This window comes from Carassius auratus, chromosome 34, assembly GCF_003368295.1.
Source record: "Carassius auratus strain Wakin chromosome 34, ASM336829v1, whole genome shotgun sequence".
Classification (NCBI taxonomy): Eukaryota; Metazoa; Chordata; class Actinopteri; order Cypriniformes; family Cyprinidae; genus Carassius; species Carassius auratus.
Genome location: NC_039276.1, coordinates 25,435,688 through 25,445,832, shown reverse-complemented (window position 1 = coordinate 25,445,832; position 10,145 = coordinate 25,435,688). Strand labels below are relative to the sequence as shown.

At 37.0% G+C, this 10,145-nt stretch overlaps 1 long non-coding RNA gene across 3 annotated transcripts; it reads left to right on the top strand.

The window, feature by feature from the left end:
• Positions 1-335: 335 nt before the first annotated feature.
• On the top strand, positions 336-9,289 carry LOC113053621 (uncharacterized). 3 transcript variants are annotated; one of them, XR_003277263.1, is made up of 6 exons: positions 336-355; positions 5,165-7,284; positions 7,364-7,462; positions 7,548-7,633; positions 7,750-8,452; positions 8,545-9,289. It is a non-coding gene; the product is annotated as an uncharacterized LOC113053621 (long non-coding RNA). The 3 variants fall into 3 exon arrangements; XR_003277264.1 differs by having other exon boundaries at positions 337-355; positions 7,109-7,284; XR_003277262.1 differs by lacking the exon at positions 336-355 and having other exon boundaries at positions 611-7,284.
• The last annotated feature ends 856 nt before the right edge of the window (positions 9,290-10,145 follow it).

The window sequence follows — 10,145 nt, the reverse complement described above, 5'->3', positions numbered from 1 at the left end:
CACTGACTCTTATTCTGCCTGAAAGAATGACAAGACCGAGCTGAAGGCTGTCAGATGAAAACCGATCCGATTCGACCAATCAGATGAAAGCAGCGTTTCAGCTCCGCCCACAAGTCCGAATGAAATATTAAAGCCATAAACCGAAATGATCAAAACATACACGGTCCATGTTGTCTCACTTGATTGAGTCCTCTTCTTGAGACTTGAGTCTCTGACCTTCTGTAAGCCCCGCCTTGTTCACACAATGATTGACGTGGCGCGAGGGCGGGGACACGTGATCGGCTCGGAATGCATTTTCAATGTGCACATTGAGTTTTGCTACATTCATTGCGGGACACCGAATGAAAATGCAATCGTAAGTGTCTTGACTGTGAGTGTTAATGCAATTAAGAAAAATAGCATTTAAATGATCATTTTGCCACAGTTTTTGCTTGAACATGTTAGACATATCTAATCATTTCTGTAATACATTTTCATTTTAATTTTGCAACTTATAAAGCGTTAAAATTAATATTCATTTTACATTTTAAAACTGGTGTAGTAAATGGCAAATGAAAATTATGTAATTTAATTTTCATTTTCATTTTGCACCAAACGTTGCACAAATGTATTGGAAAATGTAAATGTAAATACAGAAATGCATTGCCATTTTACATATTGCATTGTCATTTTGCATATTACATCCCAAATTGAATAATGCTACCCATATGCTTCCATACGCGCGCACCTCCCAAAACAGATGAGACATTTATACTTGACGCAACTGTTTTAGACTGAAAACCAGACCATACAACTGATTTAGACGCGGGTGCCGGTGTGATGAGATATACTTATATCCGTCTGCTCGGGCATGATTGTTTTAGGCCTGTAATGGATTGATTATTGTGGTAATAGGGTTTGTCACGGTTCGATGAAAAAAAAAAAGTTCGGTTCAACCACACACGGTTCCGCACGCGCTTCAACTTAAACCTGACAAAGCATCTGCAATATCATCTGTAATATGACTTGCTATAAATGGCACGTAAAAAAAACAGGTTCAGGGTTCAGCTAATAAATGTTTATGTTGATGCAAGCGCATTTTGGCTTCCAAGACATTACAAAAACATGAGAGGGAAAAAAAAACCTGGACAAATCATTCACTCTTGTTCAACGCGAATGCTGTAGGTAATTTATTCCGTCATCACCTGGGTGCTGATATCTGAAACTCATTTAAGCTTTGTCAGTTTAAACATTTAAGAGCCAGAGGACACGAGCACGCGCGCAGTGAGAAGATTTATGCGTGTTGCCTGTTAGTCACTAGCAAATTATTTAACTATACAAATAGTATGACAAAAGTGAAATAGTACTTAGGCCTGTAATTGACTGATTATTGTGTGTATATACGAGTAATAAGCCTGTGGAAATACTTAGTTATATTACTGTTGAAAATGTTGAATTATAGTTGGCAGTTTTTATAGTTATATACTTACATTTTGGCCTTTTTTATATAATTTTTTACAAGTGGTAGATCTTGGTTTACATTTGGACATTTGGAAAGGTTGGTGACCACTGAGTTAAAGCAATTGGTCTACCCGTCAGTGTCTGAATCAGTGTATAACAAATCATTCTTCCCCTTTCAGAATTTGTCGGTTTCTCTCCTATCTTCTGATACATTATATTCAATAACTACTTTCAGATGGCTCCTAAGTTTGAAGAAGCAATCACGTGACATTGTGTTACTAATGGCAGGGATTTGTAGGGCATTGGACCAAAACATTCTTATCTGTGGAAAAGGCATGCAAAACATTAAGATAGCTGCTCCAAAAAAGTGATAAATCTCATCTACCGAAGTTAAGTGAGATCTCCCACTGTTACTCAGTGACGTGGCATTTATGCAGTCAGCAATGAGTTTCATCAGGTCTGAGTCAATGTACTCCTCCACATAATCCAGTGTCTGCCAACCTGTTTACTCATCTTTCAGTCCATCATCTCAATCTTGAAACTGGACCAAATTTGGTCTAAATGGAGCAGACCACCAGCGTTCTCCATGTCCAGCATTCCTTGGTTCTGGTCTGGGCTCTCCATGTCTCTGATCTTCCTCATCCAGCTCATCATTCTCAATATGCTGTTGTTTATGTCCACGTCTGTGCACTTGTGAGTGATTTGGCTGACTTTCATTCTCAGAGTCAGTATCTTTAGCTGCATTAGGTGGTGTGTACTTGTAACCGGAATCATCTCCTGATGAATCAATCGTTTGGCAAAAAATCAGGATGCTCATCCATGAGGTCAACATCTTGTAAAATGACTTCGTCCACAGCAGGATCATTATCTTCCCCATCTGAGAGGTCCTCCACCTCAGAGTTGTTTGCAATTGCCATGATCAATTGTTCTGCTCTTGACAATGAAAGTTTTGCTGTAATAACATACTCAGCTGAGGTTTGAGTAGGCCTATCTGCCGATATCCGATATTTACTAGAAAGATTTACCAGGATTATAGCATGAATCACCTTGATAAACCATATTGTAGTATTATTTACAATGATTTACCATGATTTATTCTGCTCACACACACACACAGACAGATGTTGTTGTTTTTTCAATGCTTTAGATCCATCTAAATATTCCCATGTTTAGCTAACCACATGGTAGAAAAAATAACGTTATTTAGTATCAATGTCCTCAAACAAGTGCTTCAAATTAACTGATGTCTTAGAGTGCTACTATTAATAAAATGTCAAATTTTAATCCCCATGAAGATAGAGACAGTATTGTACATAAATACATTTGTTTCATTCATATATTTTGAATATATATTTTTTAACTGGGTCAGACAAAAATGTAATGTCCTCATATGAGGTCGCAGGGTCTCAGGAGGTTAATACTTAATTTTATGCAGTTTCTATACCTTTACAAAAAATTATTGCAGTTTTTGTTATATGTAAAAAACTGCATCGATGCCGTTTACTGCAATACTTCTGAAGTACTTGTGGCAGAATGCATTAACTATGTAATTGGTTAAACACTAGTTAACTTGTAATAGGGCTGTAGTATTCGAGTCCGGTCTTGGACTCGAGTCCGGACTCAACATTTTTCTGTTCTCTCGGACTCTTTGCATTTGCACTCGGACTTGGCCATTGGACTCGCCAAGTCTTCTAGTTGGTCTCGGCCGAGTCCAGCCAAAAATTAAAATAAAAAATGTATCCTAGGCACGCAGCTCTCCTTATTTCCAAAGCACTCTGTAATCTGCGCTTGAGCTCCAGTGGCATCTGCTGTTGCTGGGCAACCATGTTTCCGCAAAGAATAAATGGAAAATATGTGCATGACCAGCAGTGCACTTACTGCAACCTGAAAAGTTAATGTAAATTTAAAAACTTTGTAATTATGACTTATTAAAATTTTCATGTGCATTCGGATACAACATCGTACAGTTACTTGATAAAGCCGTTATGACTTTTTGTATTGTTTTTTTTCGTAGTTATCACTGAACAAGTATGTCGTGTTAAACTAAAATAATTATTAATTTCTAAAATAATATTTATCATGCAAACAGAGAGAAGTCATGACAAACCTTTAGTGATCATTTGAACACGACTGAATCCATTCAATGCGCACATTTTCATTACGCAGAACACTTTAAGCGAGTCTTAATGTTAATAAACTAAACTAAACAGATCCCAGACAGCATGGTAACATTGATTCAATGTTGAGTTTTGATCCAAACCATCATTTTGGTTGACATCACAATTTCAATGTTTAAAGTGTGTTGGATCAGCATTGAAATTTTGATGAAAGGGAACAGCACACATGGGTGAAGACAGTGACATTGAACAAACATTGAGTCTTAGTTCATGAGCACACTATCTTGCAGGCATGTATCTGTGCAAAACACTACTGGGTGTTTCCCAATCAGTGGGGCGTTTCAGTTTATGATTTGCTCTAATACACTGGGGGTTTGGTTTAGGGGTGGGCCCTCATGATTTTAGCAAGTCTTTTGAAAAATGGTTGAAAAACCAATTGTAGTTTGAAAATTGGCACTAATTGGTATACGCCCATTTTGGTTTTGCATGTGGGCTTCTCAATAGTTCATTGATGCTTCCTAATTGAGAGAAAACACAAGGTGCGTCCTATATGGAAGTCTTGACATGCATGACCTCTCTGAGTTTCAAACAATGGTGCATATAATTAATTTCTGTTTTTAGCATGCTTTTTACTTGCATTTTATTTATTGTTACTAAATCTACTTACATACATAAATTTTCAAAGTAAAACGTGTTGAAATAAATTGCACAGTAGCATGGGGACATGGGGATACAATGTAGTGTTTTCATCCAAAACATGTTGAATCATCATTGATATTTTGATTAAAGGCAAGAGCCAAAATGGAAGTGGATGATGAAAAATTATCTCCAATTCATCGTAAGCCTTGTTTGATAAAATTCAATATTTAGCTGATCTCTAGGAGCTCATAAGCATGAACATTAAACTTGACATAGCCCATGTTTCTGTTACTCTACAATTACTCCAAGGCATTCAGTAGGAGGGGTTAAGGCTAATGAGGATGGATAATTAAAGAAAAGAGAAGCGCACCCTTAATCATGCTGACATTGATCATACATTGAGTTGTAGTCCACAGCATAACTGCTTGTCACAAGATTGGATTGTATCCCATCTCCTGCTAGCAGATTTATTAGGTAAACATTAATATTCCTGAAAAAGTATCAAACGTAACAGTTCTAAAAGGTACAACTCAAAATCAAAGCTGTTTTCATGTGATATTCAAATAGATTAATGGTTTAGCATTAGGTAAATCTGCAGCTTTAATGAAACAGCTTTATAATTAAGCTGTTCCCCAACTGTGTTCCCACAAACTTAATTCAGAACATTTCACTTGCTACAATAAATAGGTTCTTGGTAAATTAGGTGCCATAACATTTACAAACCGTCAACATACTGAAGTCTTGTGTATTATAGCTCTTCCATTTGCAAATGTTCAAAGCACTAAATGTAAAATATATTGAAACCGTAATAGAGTTTAGATTAGTTTAAATCCGTGATACTAAAATCATGTTCTGTCTGTATTCATAAATAGTTAAAGGTAAATGTTATATTTTCAATATATTTTTATGTGACTTTATGTATGTATGTATGTATGTTGTATGTATGAGAACTTATTTTACTTTTTCAGAGACTCCAAAAGAAAAGAGACACAGTCTGAGCCAGATTTAATCAAATTGAACAGTTGCACCACTTGCAGCAATAATGACTTCACGGTGGTCAATCATTGATTAATGATTCATTCAATCATTGGTGGTGATCAATGATTAAGTCCACAGAGTCAGAAATACTTCAACAATTCTATGAAACCAGTGCACAAAATTCTGTGTCAGAAGAAAATCATGTTGAAGCAGTAAAGGATTATGTTGAATACCCTAAAGTTGTTATAGACTCAGCTGGTTCAGATTGAAATGATTCAGTCACAGATGAGCTCCCTGGTGGGGTGTCTGATGAGGTTCTGTGGCATCCAACCAATATACACAATGTTAATAATAACACAGTCAACTTATCAGACGTTGATACTCTGATACTGAGTCAGAAGCTCCAACGAGTGAGTTTCTTTTAAGGACTTTGTGATATTGGGCCTCAACCTTCTCAGTCTCACTTGCTGCACTCAGTGCACTTTTAAGTATTTTGAGAATGTTTCATCCAGAATTGCCCACAGATGCCAGGACAATTCTTAAGACCCAAACCCATGTATCTACCATAAGGATGGAAGGTATTATCATTTTGGCTTGGCAAAGGGGATATTGTCGTGTTTGAAAAGCTTAATTCTGCCTGAACAATTGAAAATAGTTAAAGTACAGTTCAATTTAGATGGCCTTCCACTTTTCAAAAGCTGTACTCTTCAGTTCTGGCCAATTCTTGCCATTGTCAATTGTGACTATACTAAACATCCCTTTCTCGTTGGCCTTTACTGTGGTATGAAAAAGCCCAAGTGCATATTTGAGTTCTTAAAGCCATTTAATGATGATTTAGCTGATGTTCTTATGGGTGGTATTGTTTACAATGGTCAAAACATATTGGTAGAAGTAAGCTCTTTTGTGTGTGATGCCCCTGCCAGAGCCTTTGTTAAAATAATAAAATCTCACAATGGTAATACTCAGGCTGTGACAAATGTGTTCGAGTAGATGAGTGGCAAAATCAAATTCACATACCCAGAAACTAATGCAAAGTTGAGGACGGATTTTGATTTTAATGATATGATTGATGAAGACCACCACTTGAACCAAAAACTTTCTCCTTTAGCTGGCTTGGTAAAAATGGTTACCATGATTCCATTAGATTATATGTACTTGTGCTGTCTAGGCGTCACTAGGAAACTTTTGAACTTATGGATCAGAGATAAAGCACATACTACTAGGTTGTCCGCTCAAACTGTAGCTGACATTTCTGAAAAGTTAAAGCTGGTGAGTTCCTACACGCCGGTTGAGTTTAGTCGGAAACCAAGAGAGTTATCAGAAATTGTCCGCTGGAAAGCTACTGAGCTGCACTCTTCTATGTTGTACCCAGGCCCTCTTGTGCTTCAGAATAGCATTCAAATGCCAATGTATGAGAACTTTATGCTGTTTTCCGTTGCAATGTATTTGCTTTTATCCTCTGGAACCCCAGAGGCGATGATTGATTGTGCTCATGAATTGCTTGTCTCATTTGTTTGCTTTGGACAACTGTATGGTAAACATGAAATAGTCTAATATACACCAGCTCACTCATCTGGCTGAAGAGTATCGTTTCTTTGGATAATGTGTCAGCATTTCCTTTTGAGAATTATTTAGGACAAATAAAACGTCTTTTGCGCAAGCCTTACTTACCCTTACAGCAAGTTGTGAAAAGGTTATCTGAGATGCCAAGTCCAGATTCACCAAAGCCTCATGAGTGCTTAACTTAAGTCAGACACATTTTGACGGTCCAGTGCTCCTTAGTCTTGGCAAACAGTTCAGAAAAGCTGTCACTGAAAAGTACACTCTGTCAATAGTGCAAGGAGATAATTGTGTGCAAATAGTTGGCCACATTGCTATTTTAAGAAATATCATCAAGGTAGATGGAGTAGGGATTTTTTTATCTTGTATTGTAGGGGAGTTATTTTGTTGTAAAAATGAAGCAGTGGTGCATCGTTCAATTTCAAAATGGAGGCACAGAAAATTCTGCCACACAGCTGGCTGATTGGAAATCAGCCAAGATACAGGCTGCAGTGAAAAAATATGAGCTGCCTACTGAGGAATGGTTGTCCTATGAACCTTGCAATTCGGGGTAAGTGTATAAATTAATATGAGTTGGAATTTAAATTATTATTGTGGACATTATTACACTCACAACATATAACTTGCAGCCACATATGAAGAAGCTGAGAAGGGTTTGAAAAGAAACCTACAGGAGAACTGCAACACAAGTGACATTCAGTCTGAAGTAGAAACTCTAGAAAATCCAGGTAACACAATTAATGAATGACAAGGGGAAATAATAATCATAACATGAAATTCCTAGATGTATCTGAAGTTTTATTTCTCTATTAGACACAATCCCATTTACAACACATCTGATACAGAAGAGGAAGTTAAAAAAAGAAAGCTCTGCCCAGCTCTTAGACTTCTATTTCCAGGTATAATAGTGGTGTTATGTAACTAAGACTGATTGGCACAATATATGCAATTGTTCCATTTATGTTAACATTCCAAAATGTAATTTTGCTAACATGTAAAATCTATTTCACTGCAGTCTCCAATATAATGCAGGCTCCTGTTCAATCAGCTTCCAGAGTCCAGACCTTTGTCCAGCACTCTAATCAAATTCTGCCTAACCATCCCTCCGAGTCCTCTGACCAGATGTGCAGCAGTTCTCCATACTTGACTGAGTCAAGTGACTCATCAGCCCTGCCTTCCATGTACCCCTGCCAAGAACCATCTTCCAAGGATCATGAGGGTATCCATTACAGAAGTGCTTAGGCAGTTTTACAATGAGACCAATATTTGCTTTGATTTTAATGTCCAGATTCCTAATTTCAGGCAGTTTACACCAATATACAATACTGTTACTTTATCCTAAAATATAATTTGGTTGCTAATCTGCGAGTCTGTTCACTAGCAATAGTTTTTTTCTTGTTGGAGATGCAAGGGATTCTGCAAGAGAGTTAATGAAAGGCAAGTGCAGAGAAGTTTTCCTACTTTCCTTATACAGTATACATGTTAAATATGTTTTGACCTGTAATGTTTTTTTATTCTCCACAAGATGTTGCTTTACAAAAGTTGATTGGAACTGTAACTGAACTTGTAAAAGAAGTGAAGGAACTGCGTGAGGAATGTCAAGAATTCTTCAGACAGTCTTTGCCGTCAAAGCAACCGCTGCAGTCCCTCTGCACAATAGTGATGAGCTTGAGAGTGCAGAGGAGATATTAGCATCCAGTGAAGCAAGGACATTAATGGTTTGTGGTTCTATGTTGACCATTTTGTTGTATATTTGGTGAGTTATTACTATCAATGATTTTAATGGTCGTTCTGCCTTTTGTGTTTCCAGAAATTGACCTTACTTCATCCAATATTTCCCTGTTCCAGTTCCTCCATTAATGTATTAAATTGCATACATTTCATATCCTGTTGTTTTTCTTTTGTTAGATGCTATGACTTTGCAGATGGGTGTGGGAAAAGTTTCCCATTATGAATATAGTCAGGTAGTCCAGAAATGGCTCCGACATGCACCGTACTGTGTGTGGGCGGAACTGCACTTCAAACAAGTGAAACTGTTCCGTCGGTGTCTCCAGATACAAATTAATTTGCTTTTTTGTTCATTGGTTTACTTGTTTATTGGTTTACTTTTGAGTCTGTATGATGTTTTTTTTTTTACATGGAATTGAGTGCTTTGAGTTAAATGAATTAAAAGAACAAAGACTGGAAAATAAAGAATGTGATTGAAACAGTGTTTTTAATTTTTTATTAATATAGTTGGTTGAATATTGATTCAATGTTATGAGCATGTTTTTGTTTTCAAATTTAATAATGTTTCGAATGTGGGTGCAAAAGTGACGTTCACTTTGTAATGTTGAAGCAATATTACCACCATTGATTTGTGGTTGAAATCTGAACATTATTTCAATATTAACCGAGGGTGCAAGAGTGATGTTAAAGTAACATCATTTTCTAAAGTTATTTCAATGTAATCAGCGTTGACACATCAACACTGACTCAACATTGTTTCAATGGTTACATGCTATCTGGGATGTGTGTGTGCCGCACAAACCAGCAAAAGGTAAATATACCAACATGTAGGACAAGTAGACAATGTATCCGTATCTAAGCTATACCCCTGAGAGAAAACTGATTTGGTTTTTGAGAGACTGAGACGTGCAACGCTGCTGTTTGATTGGTGAGCACGCTGTGCTTATTCCATTCATTCATATCACATCATAGCCTAAGCTTTAAATCATTGCCTTTTAAATATATACAAATAATAAAACGTGTAGCTATGATGTATTATTATAGGTAAAATTACTCTTGCAACGCTCTGATTTCTGAGAGATGCTTAGAGAGCCGACAACAATGCAGTGTTTGATTTGCGCTCTTTTCACTCATAAAGTTTACATTCATTCACTTCTGGCGCTGATGCCCTGGCTCACCAGTTATCTAGCAAACACCAGACTGTGTCAGCTTCCACCGAGTATTCAGGCAGAATTATTCCTTGTCCGTTATTCGTTTTTTAAACCATTATCCTTGCCATTCCGAATAAGGTATTCGACTTCAGGCACAACCCTAATTATTACATTACATATTTTATTTTTACATGAAACATAGATAAGGTCATATAGTAACAGCTCCGCGCAATATTGTAATTCTAAAATTCACATCGTACTTGCTCAATATGGTTAATGTATGCCGGAGTAGTTGATTGTTTCCGACAGCGGCGAGTAATCTATGCAAGCACTAGTACAGTATGAAAATTTTTTCGCTGTATTTATGTGCGCATGCCCAGTTAGAGCCAAACGTATCCCTTCTAGCCTTGCTGCGCGCATTTGTCATATCCCGTCCTTTTCATGTGTGTGCACTGAACCAAGGCATCAGTCATTTAAATTTTTGACCACAGACATAATGTCAGCAAAAGCAGCATTATTAAGTTAATAAAAT